The following is a 15,667-nucleotide window of genomic DNA, read 5'->3' on the forward strand; positions in this document are numbered from 1 at the left end:
GGCCATCTTAAGTCTATGTGCAAGCCTCCACTCAGTCACTCCCCTTTGAAATGACCTCAAACACTATAAACAGCTTGAAAAATAAAAAAGCACTTCTAATTTTTGCCACAGCACCATGCTATCATGTTTGGCAGGTGACATGCAGACAGGGAGCTCACTTTCTGTAGGGAAGGAGCCAGACATGATTGCCAAGAGTTCAAATCACCTCAGAGATATTTTCGTGTCTATGTTTACATTACAGATCAGATATAGTCACAGAGGATAAATACTTGCAGGCAAAAGGCTGGTAACACAACCACTCCAAACCCAAATACAACATATTAGGACCCCATGACCATTTGGGCTTTACATGGATTTAAATGCATTCATACAAGGTATTGTGTAATACAGTATACATTCTTAGAAAGATTCCACAAGCCCCAAGTTAAAATTTGACATATTTATGACCCTAAAATCTGTTCTTCCAACCAGTCTACATTGCATTGCATAATTTTACAACTATGAGCATTAATCAGTTTGACATAGCATTTTCTAACAATACAGCCTCTAAGTCTTCACTGCTGTCAAACATAGAGAGAGATTAGAAGAACATCTGGCACAAATACAGATATGATACAGTAAGAATTGGAAGAATCGGGAAAAACAATGTACAATTGGTGGCCCTCATACCAAATGTGTCTCATGGGGTTTTGCCTTTATAAAGCATGCATGAGAACTCTATAGCTTCTATTTTATGACATAATTTTAAGAGATTCTGGTTCATGTACTACAAGAAATCTTATATGTACTTCAACAGCACAATGTACTAATATCACAAAGGAAGGGAATGCTTTGAAAGGGTATACTGTCATCGAAATAAAACAAGTTGCGTATAAGACTACAGTCACACACTGTAACAGGATCATATTGTGTTTGTGAGTGCACACAAGGAGCCAAAAAATGCACACAAGTATTTCCAGGCCAAAATGTGCCCAGTGTGTGCACTGACAAGTCAAATAAATGCAATGTGTGACATTAGTCTTTGTGATTTACTTTACATTTTTAAAAGGGATCAAAAAGTGCATTTTCTAGTTCTTATTCACATTTTACTTATGTGGTATAGAAACGCAGCTCTCCTGTGTTGTACTTCTAAGATTCTAGATACATAGCATTTAAAGCAATGATCCTCTAAATCAAAGGTTGTCAGACTTTTTTGGGTCAACACAACTTTTGAGATGCAAGATTTGTCCAGGGGGCTCCCTTAAAGACCTATTTAAACATCACTGTATTCAATGCTAGATATCTGCCATATAAACTATCATTCATGTGTTGATTGGATTAAACCTCATTCAGTCAAGTTCCAAGAATATCTAGGACTGAACATTAGTGTTCACTGGCCTGTAGTCTGCATAGACTGCATAAAACCCACTGCTCTGCATGAAGTACTCCAAATTTTCCATTATTCACATTTATAGCACTGCAAAATATAAATGGCATTAAAGGAACAGTTCAGTGCAAAAATGAAACTGGGTAAAATAGATAGACTGTGCAAAATAAAAACATTTTCAATATAGTTAGGCAAAAATGTAATCTATAAAGGCTGGAGTCATCAGATGTCTAACATAATGCCCAGAACACTAATTCCTTCTTTACAGCTCTCTAAGCTGTTAGCAGTCAGTAACCAATCAATGACTTGAGGGGGGGGCATATGGGACATAACCGTTCAGTTAGTTTTAGCTATGTTACCCAGTTTCATTTTTACACTGAACCATTCCTTAAAAGTAATTTAGTAGAGGGCTAGGTAAGATAAAATAAAGGTTTGTTGGACCATGGAGAACTTAAAATGCCCAATAAAACTATTTGAAACATGACACCACTGTCACTTTGATTATATGGAACAAAGACTGCAACCAGTTAGCAATACGTTCTGGAAACAATACAACACATGCTAGCAGCAACTTTTCCACCACCTGAAACATTACACATCTGTCAGTCTGCATAACAATTGGTTTTACAGTGTAGCTGGATGTTTGTCATTTTCTAGATAAGTAAACAACACTATAAATAGGTAACACTTGGAGTACTAATGAATTCCTTTCGTTAGCTTGTGATCTTTTCTGATACTTTACAGTCCAAGTCTATGTATACAAACATCAGATAACAATACATATAAGGAACATGAGTTTTTCCCATATATAACCAAGTAGAAAAAAGCAATCTGTATGCCATTACACAGCCTTAATGTCAGTTATTTTAAAGAAGAAGGGTATAACTGCTGGGGATGCTAAAATGTTAGGCGCTTTTTGATTTAAACTGCACTGGCCCAAATGCCTCTGTAGGAGTACCATGTCAATTTTTTTCTGCTTATTTGTTCTCCTCAGTGGCCCTGGCCTGGCAGGACGGGAGCTGACTACTGCAACTTGTTTTCAACTGTAGTCAAAACCAACAGAGTAGAGAACTGCAAAAAACAGATAGTTCTATGAACAGCAATTATATTTACAATAAGTTGACGTTGTTGTTTAAAGGACTAAACTAGCCATACTTACTTTGGCCACCATTTGGTCTGCCAAAGCAAACTTATCCAGTTGTTTAGCCACAGAATTGGCTCTTAACAGGGCCGTAGTCAGCCCATCAGTATCGATGGCTTGATATGGTGTCTTATGACCTGCTCATAGATATCTGGCCTTCAGTCAAGAAGAATTATGATTTGCCCCATACAATGTTCAACCAACTACCAACGTAGGCTTTTAGGCCAGCCAGTAACACTACAGTTTTGGCCGAATAACAAAATTGCTCAAGTAGCCTTATGAGATTGCTAGAATTAAAACAGAAGGCAAATAAAAGCTATATTTAAAATAAGGATGTTGATGAGAGAGAGCAACACTGCAGTGAGTGGTAGAAAGAGAAGCCAAGAATGTAGAATATATTTTTATTGCTGTGACAAGCCACAGAGACTACTATAAAGATGCAAATAGGCTGTGCTCTTTATAGCACAAAAGGGCACTGGGGAGATTACACGGACCTATTGATTCCAATTTGTCGGATATGTTCATCCAGACATCCACCAATATAATATTACGGCCAAATACCAGAACTCAGTATGTGTCTGCAGAATTATTGCTTTTAGTGTATATTTCGGTTAGTATTACATCTCCTGCAGACACTGGCCATAGATCATGTGTTTACTCATCAAATCATCTTGAGGAGCATCTTGAGGAGCAGACATAATATTCAGTATAACATGAAGCCTTCTGGCACGAAAAGAGTAAAGGATCAGATTATTATTACAGCATGGAAAGTCCCACACGTAACTGGATCACAAAGGCTTTTTGGTTCCTTTGTAGACCATGACCATTTAATGCACAATGTGTTCCACACAAAGACACAAGCTCTAGCACTCACGCTATCTGAGGGCTTCTTTGAAGTTTCAGAAGGGAAGCTTGGTAACTTGGATTAAAGGTAGTAGTCCTTGTAAGGTATTACTCCATCCTGGCTACCTGAAGACAAAAACAGCAATAAAAAAACATTAGCATTAGAGACAATGCTAGGAGGATATTGAATATACAAACTAATTGATTCTATAATGTAACAAAAATATATAAAGCAAATAAAGTCCTTTACTGGAGGAACCAGACAGGTTTGGGTAAAGAGCCAAAATGTTATGTATAAATAATAGCTAAAGGAGCAATTCACCTTTACAAAATGCATTGATTTTGCAGTATACCATAAATGTCTGCAGCTGTCTGCAAGTTTGGATTAATGGCACTGATTAAGGTTGTATCTGACTATTGAAAATTAACACATAGTGTAAAAATGAATTGCTAATTTAGGTATTATTTATACATACCATTATCATCTATGGCAAATTGGGCAGCCTCTGTCAGATCTGTTAGATGTAAAACCTGTGTGCCCAACAAGGTGCTAAAGCTAGCTATGCATTGTCAATAAGAACACATTTTTGGCATTTATAGCTGATGTCTATCATCTGACCCCCTTATTCTGTGAACTCTTCCCATGTTCTTTTCATATTTAGCCTAAAAACACTGTTTATCTTAGTTTATCAGTAGACCACAATTCAGTGCTATCAACAGATGTGACTAATGCAAAGATGTAGGCATAAAATATGAAGAGGCACTTTCTCCTTTTATACTTTTCTCCCCCCTATGAATCTTACTTCAGTCTCCAATGGTTTATGTCAAATTTCCTGACTACCTCCAATTATAACTTGCTAACCACTGACTGGTAAAATGTTTCTTTGTAAGCAAATCAACCAGTTGGTACCTGTATACAGATTTCCCTGATTTTTTTTCTCAATAAAATTTCAAGTTCTAAAAAAATATGAAGAGGCACTTGAACCTTGATTGAGTAGAGGAAAAATGCAGGGGCAGTAGATAAAGCCTTTAAGAACACCAACAGACGGAGGAAGTGAGGAGGAGGTAGAAATAAAAAAGTTACTTAAAAAAAGAAAGAAAGATCAGATTTAATCCAGTGTTACAAAAGGTAATAGTGTCCAGAATATCTAAAGGTCCCCATACACGGGCCGATAGTAGCTGCCGATATCGGTCCCTTGGACTGATTCGAAATCAGCCAGATCTCGATCAGGCAGGTTAGAAAATCTAGTCAGATCGGGGACCGCATCAGCTCGTTGATGTGGTCCCCGGACCGACTTTACCTATGCCCGTCATTATAATTCAAACAATCGAATTACCCTGGATTCTCCTGATATCGCCCACCTGTAGGCGACATCCCCAAGCGAGCGGATCTGCTAGTGTATGGGGGACCTTAAGAGTATCAAAGAGAGATCCTGAATATTTTCTTTTGCTTTTTACCTAATGGTGTGTATTCACTGGCTGCCATGTAAACAATTCTTGGTTCAATAAGTAGGAAAAAGCAAATCAGCGGGGTAAAAAAAAAAATGTTCCCAAAGGATATATTTTTAATAAAAAGCTGGTATTTCGGATTACTGTTTTCCAAACTTTTCCCAGCAATGTTGGTAAAGGCTGGCACGCCTGGACCACGTGTATTTCAGTAAGCATGGGTTATTTTTCTTTATTTCCTGCCTTTTTTGTACTCAAGTTCACGTGCTTTAGGGTAATCCTATAAGACATTTATTGGAAGGTCCTAGGAGAGATCTTTGCCCTGGGCCCACTGGTACCTTAAAGCAGCCCTGGTTCTACCTAATAACTATGCAAACCTCACATTTGTTAACTAAACCCTTCTATAAATCCATTCCTTGGAACACATGCTGTTTTACTAATGGGTCATGGGTCCTCGTGCTAAATCCTGTTAGTTTTCCAGCAATAATATCAGTACAGGCTCAGAGTTAGGATTTCAGTCCTTGCAGAGTACAGTAGGACTCGTTGTTTTCTATACCTGCAAACTTAAAATAACTCAAATAATTCCAAAACCACTGGATTTTTTTTTTATGAAGGTATAATGCAAAGTTGTTTAGAATCAAATACTTTAAATACTTAAAGAGGGCAGTGCAAAGGACATGCATATGTTCTTTTTGAAGGTAATAGAAATCAGGTTAAATGGAAGCTCCGTTCCTCTAATCTAAAGGATCTAATCTATTGCATTGATCATTTTTATGGGACATGTGTCTGTGCCACAGTGGAGCTTACATCTAAGCTTGCTATCACATTCACACAGAGTAGGGCCAGTTTTATTAGGAGCCAATGAACCTCTCTGCAGCACAAACCCCTTGCAGATAGCAGTGGCGCAACTAAAAGGGATGAGGCAGGTGCAACTGCACCCAGGCCTGCACCCCATTGGGGCCCATCAAAGCTTTGAGTGCATGCAGGTCCCGTACAAGATTTGTGTCTAAAGGGGGTAGGGGCCAGCAAGTGGTAGTTCTGTTACTGGCAGATAGTTTTCTGACTCATATGTCACATGTGTCAAACACAAGGCCAGTGGGCCGAATACGGCCCTGATGACTGTGCCTGACCGTACAGCACCAATTGCCTGACTGCACTGTGACCGACCATATAGTATCTTAATTGGCCGGCGACTTAGCCCGTGTTTTAGATTTCACCCCCCTTATGTGATTGAGCTTGACATACCTGGTCTATGTAAATGCAAGGCACCCATAAGAAATCCACCATATCCGCTTGGGTCCCATACAAAGATAACATTTGGGACCATCACTTAGATTGTAAGCTCTACGGGGCAGGGACCTCCTTCCTACTGTGTCTCATACCACATGGCACTTATATATATATATTTATTGTATTTATTTATTATATCACTTGTCCTCCCTGTGTGTAATTTTGTATTCTGTAAGATTGTACAGCGCTGCGTACCCTTGTGGTGCTTTATAAATAAAGTTATACATACATACATACATACATACATACATATGACAATACAGGTATGGGATCCCTTATCCGGAAACTCATTATCCAGAAAGCTCCAAATTACAGAAAGCCCGTCTCCCATAGACTCATTTCAATCAAATAATTCAGAATTTTAAAACGGATTTCCTTTTTCTCTGTAATAATAAAACAGTACCTTGTAATTGATCTCAACTAAGATAGAAAAAATCCTTATTGGATGAAAAACAACCCTACTACTATATTTTATTGATTTTTTAGTAATTTGGAGATCCAAATTAGTGAAAGACCCCTTATCCAGAATACCCTTGGTCCCGAGCATTCTGGATAACGGGTCCTATACCTGTACTAAATATTGCCCTGCACCAGTTGTACAGGCCAGAGTTATTTATCTTTTCCATATTCTTTAGTATTCAACCCCTTTAGGGTTAAGTTTCACCCAACTGTAAAGTGTGCCAAATACTTCTGGTGTTCTGGAATATGTGCTTTCTATAGCAGCATTCATCCAGATGTACAGTATATTTTGTCTATCCTTTATCCTTACAAACACCTATTGCCATGCATTAAACAGTTTCAGCTATGTCTTGCCAACTTGAAATAGTTTGGAAAGAAAGGAAAGAACAAAATTATCGTTTTATAGAGCTGTCACCTTACTGAATTTGCACTGCGAATTGTTGCACTATCAGCAGAGAATACAACTCCACTGACAGTAAAGCAGGGTGCTAGACGAGTCCATCAGGCAATTTAGTGAAAGGTTTGCTTAAAGATGACCTAATAAGGCATAAGAATGCAAATGGAGAACAGAACTCAGATCTCTCAGGACACGGAAAGGCACCACAATATCTTGTTAGGGCCATAAGACGACTTTGTTCCTACAAAGATGCCTTTATCTGACAGAGAACATGACAAAAGAACTGCTGTGAGGATATGACTGGCTAATAATTTTGTGTAAGAATTTACCGTATTGCCGCCAACAGGTTCCATGGCACCACACAGAACCCAGTACTTGACTTCAAAGAGTATTAAAGATGTTATGCAATCCCTCTGTCCCTCAGTCAAACCCAAAAAACAATACATTACATTCCTATTCCAGTTACTATTACACCAAAGAAAGTTGTTCTCCTGCTCAGTACCTAATATTTCTAAGCATTTCTAGAAGGGGCCCAGTGCAAGAAGAGTATTAGGGCCCACGCTCTCCCTAGGTGCTTATTTTTTTTTTTAAAAATACACAATCCAGTTTCAAAATGTGGTCACTGCCAAGCTAAAATCAGAATCTGAAACTGCATATTTAAAACTTGACATTTAAACATTAAAATGCCATCTTACAAAACATTTGTTTTACTGGTGCTGTAGGCACTTAAAAAAAAAATTTCCGATTCAGCTGACAAAAGCCAAAGATTCAGAGTCTAAATCTTAAAAACAAAAATAATAATCTTGGGATTAGGTCAAAGGCTCATTTGAATCCTGGACATATATTTAGTATTTAGGTTCTAAATACCCAAAGATACAATAATGAAGTATGAAGGTATGACACTGAACTACTGTTTAATGCTCACCGAGTGTGACACGGGGACTAAGTGGTTATGCTCCAGACTTTTAGTGAAAGCTCATGAACCAAAAACAAAGCACTGTTAGGAAGGCACTCATGAAATTCCAGGTGTCATAAAATCATAAAGGAATTTTATTCACATATTAAGTAAGGTACCTACAGCCTTGCACATTCTGTCCTGTATTCATTAAACCATAGACTCGAAATACCCTAATGTAATTATTTTGAACCTTTTGCAGGAATAATAATTGTGTCTTTTTAGAACAATCATGACTGTAGTTGTATCAGTTGCTGCTTGAGACTTGTTTTGTTAAAGAAAGACAGACCCCTGCTGAAGTTTAGTGAGGTTTCCTCAGCGCTTCTCCAACTTCTCCCTTTTTGTGGCTCTAGAGTCTCCTGGGGGTCTTACAAGTAGGTCATTAAGGATGGGATTTTGGTTGAATATGTACTTATTTGTCACCTTATATATTCTAGAAACTATGGCTATACGGATGATACATCAATGTTCCGCAATGCCTGACACCTTAGTTCAAGCAAAGTTACAGACGTAGCATCTCAAGAGAGTCCTGGACCCAAAAAGTATTGAGCTACACCTCAGGCAGGACCTGCAGTTTTAATGCAAGAGAAATGATTTTGCATTGTATACAGCAATGGCTGATAAAGAGGATGACCATGTATGCAGTGTTCAAACTTTGAACTTAAGTCATATATGTATATGAGCAACATAAATAGTAATGGGTTACTTTAAATGTGTCATAAAACTGTCAATTTCAAAAGTGTTACACAACTTCTATATTCCCTATACACCCACAGTTACCAGACAACTGCCTACTTTTTCTTTGCAACTTTGTTACCACCATAAAACGTTCCTCTGTATACCTGCCGGACACTTGGTGCCTTTTTAAAATCTGAAGTGGCATAAGATGCAGTAATCATTACATAAAAAGATAGAGTAACAGTATAAAGAGAGCCTAATTTACTAATTTGACTCAACTAATTCCAAAATGTGCTTAAAGTGATACTGACACGAAAAACCTACTTTTCAAAATATGAATATACATAAAAAACTACCTATAGGTTGTGTTGACGTTTTTTCGCTGACAGGTTTGGTTTTGTAAGTAATTGTTACTAGAAGTTCCTAAACCTGACTGTTTTGCCAACCTGACTGTCCCTTCCCAACCTGTCAGTTATAGCTTCTAATGCTAACAGCCTACTGCTGCACAAATATGGCCACCCCCTCATAGAGGAACACAGGGGATCAGACAGGTAATGTAAACGCATCAGGCAAATATTTTTATGCCAAAATTATAAAGTTCTTGCAAAGACAATGTTATGATAGATGTAAAAAAAAAAATTACTTTCTGTATCAGTGTCAGTATCTGTGTCAGTATCTCTTTAAGTCTGTGCATGTTAATATGCCATACATGCAGCTGTTGCACCTAAATTGCCTTGGATCAAATCATTAATGTGAATTAGGCAGCAGATGCCATAGATGAGTCATACAGAACTTCCTTTAAACATTTTTGTAAAACTGCATGCAATTGTTCTGCTCGCAACATATTTTGTCATTTACCCCAAAAAATTTAGTAATGGCAGAAAATATGGAATTCTGGTGCTCTAAAAAAGGAGCATAGAGGCCAGAGCCCACCACCATGAATGCAGCATTGCATGGATAGAAGAGGTGCAGGATAGAAGAGGTAATTATTTGCCCCCATACCTCCTCCCACTACTCATGCCCTGCTGCAAGGTGAGCATTAACTGGCATTAAAGGGTGTCCCTTAGCACTCTTGGACTTTAGTGCCTGAAATCAGTTGCAGAGTGCTATTATCAGAGAGGCCAACCTGGACCAAAAGGGATTCGGGTGCATCTGGCCCTGACCATGCCCCTGATCATGACTCTGGCTGCTTCAGAGGATTTTAAGTACAAATCATTTTATTATAGTGGCAGAGTAAGCAAAGGGTCCAGGTGTACAAATAACTGACAGATGAGGTTAAATAAAATCTGCATTTCTCCCCAAAATTACAGGTGAGCTGATATGTCTGAATCATGCATGGAAAAAATAAATTTGCTTCAGAACAGACTCAAATTTAACTGTATTTAGAAGCCATTAAAGACACAATGAATGAAGGAGTCAGAAGACAAGCGCTTAAGAAAACCTTGCTTAATTAGATTCGTTTTCAGAAGAAAAGTGGTGAATTCAAGTGGAAAAAATTAATCTGTTCCAACATAACACAGGTCAGAGAATTCTAAAGGGAATGTTCCACTCCCAGCACATGAAATCAATGAATGACACCCAGCAGACATACAGTTTTCATTAAATTACACATTGTTAAAAGTAATGTGGGATTGTTTTTGCTGCTTTCTTTTAACCATGTTGTTTCTTCCCTTTTATTTACTCCTTTAAATGCCTCTCCAAACATGCTATGGAGGTAAAAAAAATCCTGACACAACGTTTGCTGTTTAAATTATGGAGAGAAGATCTTAGTAGTGGTTTGCTAGGTTAATAAAAAAGCTTTCAGGTTATAAAGAAGGGTAGTTTTACAATCTGCAACTAAAATGTAATTAATTTGTATGTATTTTTATGATAAATGTTGCAGGCATGCACGCATGATAACAGTCAGGGAACAGAGGCTTTCTGACAAATTCTCATTAAAAGTGCCTTCTCCAGCGTAAAACTATAATAGTAAGAAGCAGGCCTAGCGCGCTACATTATTAAACAAAACATTTTGTTTTGGGTTTAAGCCGCCATAGAGTTCCAACCTTCATCAGTATTCCCCCGTAGGCTGATGGTATTGGGTGTCAGGCAGTAAAGTGGGGGGTGGGCATGATGACATCAGGGGTGGGCATGATAACCCTGGGGCGGGGTTATTGCCTCACTTAAACGCAATTGCCTAGATTTCTGTCCAGTTTTCTCAATAGAAAGTTTTGAAGGGACAGACCTTTAAAAAATTGGGACATCTGTTCAAAACTGGACAGGTCTATATTCTGCCTGAATATAGATAAGTCCAATCCTTTAATTAGAAATTTCATCTATTGTACAAAAATCAGTTATCCAGAAGCACTGAAATACAGCAATGCTAATTTAATAAAGCAAGGTTAATAGGCTTTCTCCCCAAATAAACCTTTAGGTTGGCCCTTTTCTGTCACTGTTGCTCTATTTCCCTCCTTTCTAAACAGGGCAATTTGTTCAAACTTCCTATATTCCTTTAAACAAACAAACGCCGCCTTTCTCCAAACAGCAGCCACTGAGCCGCTCATTATCTGGGGCATCTCAGTGGATTGGTACTTAGTTTTATCGGTGCCTTCTCTTGGGGATAAGAAAGTGACAAGTACTAAAGTAAAACTGGCTTCATATTTATTTATTTCCTGTTTACATAGCGTTGACACATTTCCACTCTTGTTTAGTTTCAGAAATAACAGAAACCATAGATAATTTTAATTAAAACAATGGGCAAAAAGTATATTTAGCACAAGCCCTATTCATTGAGTTCACATTGAAAAGGGGTGTATACTGTCTCTTTAAGGTGCAAAGCTGACTCCTAGATATCATCTGGGTTCTATCTGAAGAAGGTTAAACCCTAATTACACGTGTCACCAATCTAGAAAACACAAACCTATCAGTTTCTGAGTGAAATGAAAGGTCTCTTTAGAAAGCAGATAAATATTGGCAGGCAGACAGTGCGAGGTAGAATTAGTCAGCAAAAGATTCCGATGGGGAATGAATATCCCAGCTCTCTGGTTTCCTTTACGAAAAGCTGAAGGCGCATTTTGAGTTGTAAAACAACTGCTTGATGGCTGGAGTTCTGCTAAACATGACTTGTTTTGTACACAAGAGGAATTTGGCCTAACTTTAGCATTTACCATGATATCATTATGAAAATATGCAAAGGGACAGTGCATGAGTCACATGCCTGGCTGCCTGAGAAATTTCATCAACCCATGCGTTTCCCCTGGGCACCACGCGCACAGCGCCAGAGATTTCCTCTCAATACTGCTGAAGGGAAAGAATTAATGTTGCTGTTTGTGTACGAACAGGGAATAACCAATGTAAGAGAACTGTGTATTGCAATAAGCTACTATAATAGGCATTATGTAGGGTTTTCACTTTCTCTAAACATAAATAAAAAAAGACTGGCCTGTAGTTTTATCTTTCTTTCTCATTAATAGCATGGCATCAACTATCATTTTTACCAGCCAGGCAAGTAAACCACTGGCCTTGTGGCAACCCTAGCACCATGTCAGCATCCACTGGTTCATGCCGCAAAATGCATACATACATGTCTTAGCTGCTATCAATATGATGCCCTTAATGCTACTTGTAATAATTATTAACAAATGCAAATACCATGGCTCCCTAAACTTCTAGTATAAGAAAGAAGATAGCGTTTTGGGGACTGGGGCATGATATTTGACAGCTGTTTGGGTTGCCAAATTTTCCTTCTGTTTGATCTTGATGGGGAAGAGTGACCAACACATTAAAGGAACAGTAACACCAAAAAATGACAGACAGACTATGATGCAGCAGCCTATGATTGCCCCCCCCCCCCCTTCCTTCACATCAATCAGGGGACAGTCCTGTCCGTTTTTCAGACTTCTAAATACTAGGCAGGCAGCTTTGCACCACACAGCCCATCTAAAAGCTGGGCTGACTGGTTTAATAATCTACTGTGTGTGTCAGTCAGTTCCTATCTGTGCAGATACACACAAGAGCTAATGAGAGTAGATTGGCTTTTCTCCACCTGTGTAAAAAATGCAATAGGAAAGCAGACCCCAGCCATGTGCCATTAGCAAGTGGGCAATTGTCATTAGTCTGGGCATCATGTTGGCTGTTTGGGGCATGCACCATGCTGGTGCAATTTCAAGCTGCCACAAAATACATGTTCAGCATCAGTCTGCCCTCTGGCTACACAGCACTTGTTATTACAGTAAGAGCTGTGTAAATCTGTGCTAATGTTTTGCTGCATCTGTGCTGCTACAGCATTAATATATAACCCCTTTGAGAAACATAAGGGGTGAGTGTTAGAATGCTGAACAATATTAGTTAAGCTCCCATGTGTTGTTGTTCCGTCACGGAAACATCAAAAAGGGAATAGAGAAAACACTCACATACATGTTCCCTAAGGAGCTGTAAACCCAATAGAGGCTGATAATTGTGTTGCCTTTGAAGCTGTCTTTGTCTAGGACTGACCTCCTAATCCCACACAAATGTATTTAAAAGAATAACTGCTATCTATTCCTCCAAGCTGAGATCATAACCCTTTGAAACGTCCCAAAGTAATTTGTACCTGAACCACTGGCATAGAAAAGTACAGAAACACCCTTCAGCAAAAAACTGACAAAGTAGCAACGACAGCAAATATGCCCCATGCATAGCAGCATACATAAGCATACTGCTTGTTACATAAGGAGATATAATAGTGACTATCCATAATGTGTTTCTGTTCAAGTAGCCATCTTTGGTTACACTCCGGACCACAAGGAATCAAGACGTTGAATTTCTAACATGAGATCTGGGTGTTATACACAAAATGAGAACAACAATCCTTTCCACCTAATTAGCTCATTAGCTTTCCTAATACTTCTGGTTCTGCGACTAATAATTTGTGTGTTTGATTATGGCAATCTGGCAAGTATTACATGTAAACAAAAAAGGAATAAAATATAGCAATTAAGAAACAGATTTAATATTTACCACTTATGGTTAATGAATATTTAACACTTAGGGTGGGGTTTAAAATTGCATACTAAAGGCAGTTTAAAAAAAGGTGATCAAACAGGTAGGATAGCAGCTACGCCTTATGTATGAAGGGTGGGTGAAGTATTCACTATTCCAGCAGGGGGCAGCGGGAGTGGATCCGACAGAAGACATGGACACGTGGTCACAATGGGCATAAGCCAATAGTATAGAAAGCAATGGACCAGAAACTACAGCAACAAGAGAGGTAACAAGCATAAGAGGCATGGTATGGGATGTGTCAGGAAGGTAAGAAACATCTGAGAAATACAGAAAAGGGATGTGAAAATGAGTATTGCACCTTTCAATTATTTGTTAGCATAGCTAGTAAACACAACACTACACCCACCCTTTGTTATAGCTGTTGCACCCATGTGTCAGGTGTATAGGTGATGTGTTTTTCTGGGTGTGTATGACTAGTTTCAATTAAACATGTTTGTGACAGCTAGGCACTAGAATGGTTGCCAGTGGGAGAGGCCAAGGGCCCAGAGTAAGGCAGATATTAGCATACAGTTGAATGTTTTGGGTTCTAGCATTTGTCTTGATTGAGTGATTTGGGAAAACACCAGCACGGGGTATACAAAGGTATGTTGATCTGAAAGCTATGCAATGATATTAAAGGAGAAGGAAAGGTAAAAACTAAGTAAGCTTTATCAGAAAGGTCTATGTAAATACAGCCAATAAGCACTCACAGTTTCTCTTAGTCCTCAGTGAAAAGAAACACCACATTTCTTTCCTTTCCTTGAGTCTGCTCAGTTTGCTCCTCTCACCACTTCCCTTCTGTGCTCTCCCACTCCCCTTTCTTCTGTAATCTGAGCGACCAGCAGCCAGAGCTGCAGCACAGAAGTTACTGAGACCAAGCTAAAATGGCAGCTGCTATCTTAAACAAAAAGAGGGAGCTACAATGGCTGTATACTCTGGTATGGTAAAGCATTCTGCAGAATAAGCTACTTGTGACTAATCTGCTGGAAATAACATGCCAAAATGCCTTTCTTTTTCATTTAACAAAGCAGAATAAGATATCCATACACCTATTTCTGAGAGCATTTTATTCTCCCTGGCATAAGCCTCCTTCATTTTAACAGAGTAATAGTAACTATTACACAGAGCTGTTGTTCCTAAATGTAGATTTACTTTTTCATGAAGTTCAATGCTTAGGCCAAAGCAGTATAAGAATACTCAGCACAGTTGTACAATGGTTCTGCAGCCAGTAGATTACACAGTTGTCTACTTCCCTCTAAGCAGAAATCCATTAACTTTTTTTTTTTTCAGAAAGAAATGAAATCTGGTAATATAAAGCTATTGTAGCAAATATAGTAAAAAAAAAAAAAAACGAATAAAAAAAAAAAGAAAGAAAATAGTAAACTACTTTGTGACAAGTGACATAAAATGTAAACTTAAAATGACTTTTCAATATATATACAAAGGTTTAATTGTTTTTAAATGTATTTGTAAATTTAAAGCAGCATCTGTGTAGTTGTATACATTCTCTGCACTCTTGGCTGTGAATCCTGAATTGCTATGTTAAAAGGTGATAGCAGAAGGGGTGCTCTGTCACCCGCAGGAAATCTGCTCTCTCCACAAAGTTCCCAAAATACTTTTGAGTTGTAATGAATGGTAATCACCACAGGGAAAAATTTTAATAGTCAGGGAAGATGCAGTAGAAGAGGTTTCTCCATGATTACACGAAAAGTTTTACCTATGGCGATTCCTATTTGCCACAACTGAAAGCTATTTGAGCTTTGTTGTCTGCAGGAAGCACAGATTTCTGCCAATAGCTACCCAGTAAATGATGACCTTTTTCTACCAAAAGTCACTTTCATGTTTTTAAGAAAATCAAAGCATAAAATCGAATGATTTTGATGCACTCCTGGCACTTTTTTGCACAAGATCACCATGGCAATGGATGGCAATATGCCACTGCTACCTAGTTGCAAGAAACCACAGCTAAGGCCTGTGGCACACAATGTATTTTCTCCCCGTTCTGTGCAAACAAGTGGCAATAGATTGCATAGAAAATGTAAAACGTGCCACTAGCCTAAGCAGCCTAATTTACCCAGTGTGCCATTTGTT

The 15,667-nt window shown here is 38.5% G+C and overlaps 1 protein-coding gene across 10 annotated transcripts in view; it reads right to left on the reverse strand.

The window, feature by feature from the left end:
• Positions 1–15,667, reverse strand: part of sorbs1 (sorbin and SH3 domain containing 1) — a 202,451-nt gene that overhangs the window by 102,040 nt on the left and 84,744 nt on the right. For 9 of the 10 annotated variants that reach the window (XM_012966789.3, XM_012966812.3, XM_012966813.3 and 6 more), the window contains one exon: positions 3,382–3,476. The exons of the other annotated variant lie outside the window; for it this stretch is intronic. The gene's annotated coding sequence lies outside the window, so the exon portion shown is untranslated. The remainder of the gene's footprint in view (positions 1–3,381; positions 3,477–15,667) is intronic. 10 annotated transcript variants of the gene reach the window in all.

Source organism: Xenopus tropicalis, chromosome 7 (genome assembly GCF_000004195.4).
Source record: "Xenopus tropicalis strain Nigerian chromosome 7, UCB_Xtro_10.0, whole genome shotgun sequence".
Classification (NCBI taxonomy): Eukaryota; Metazoa; Chordata; class Amphibia; order Anura; family Pipidae; genus Xenopus; species Xenopus tropicalis.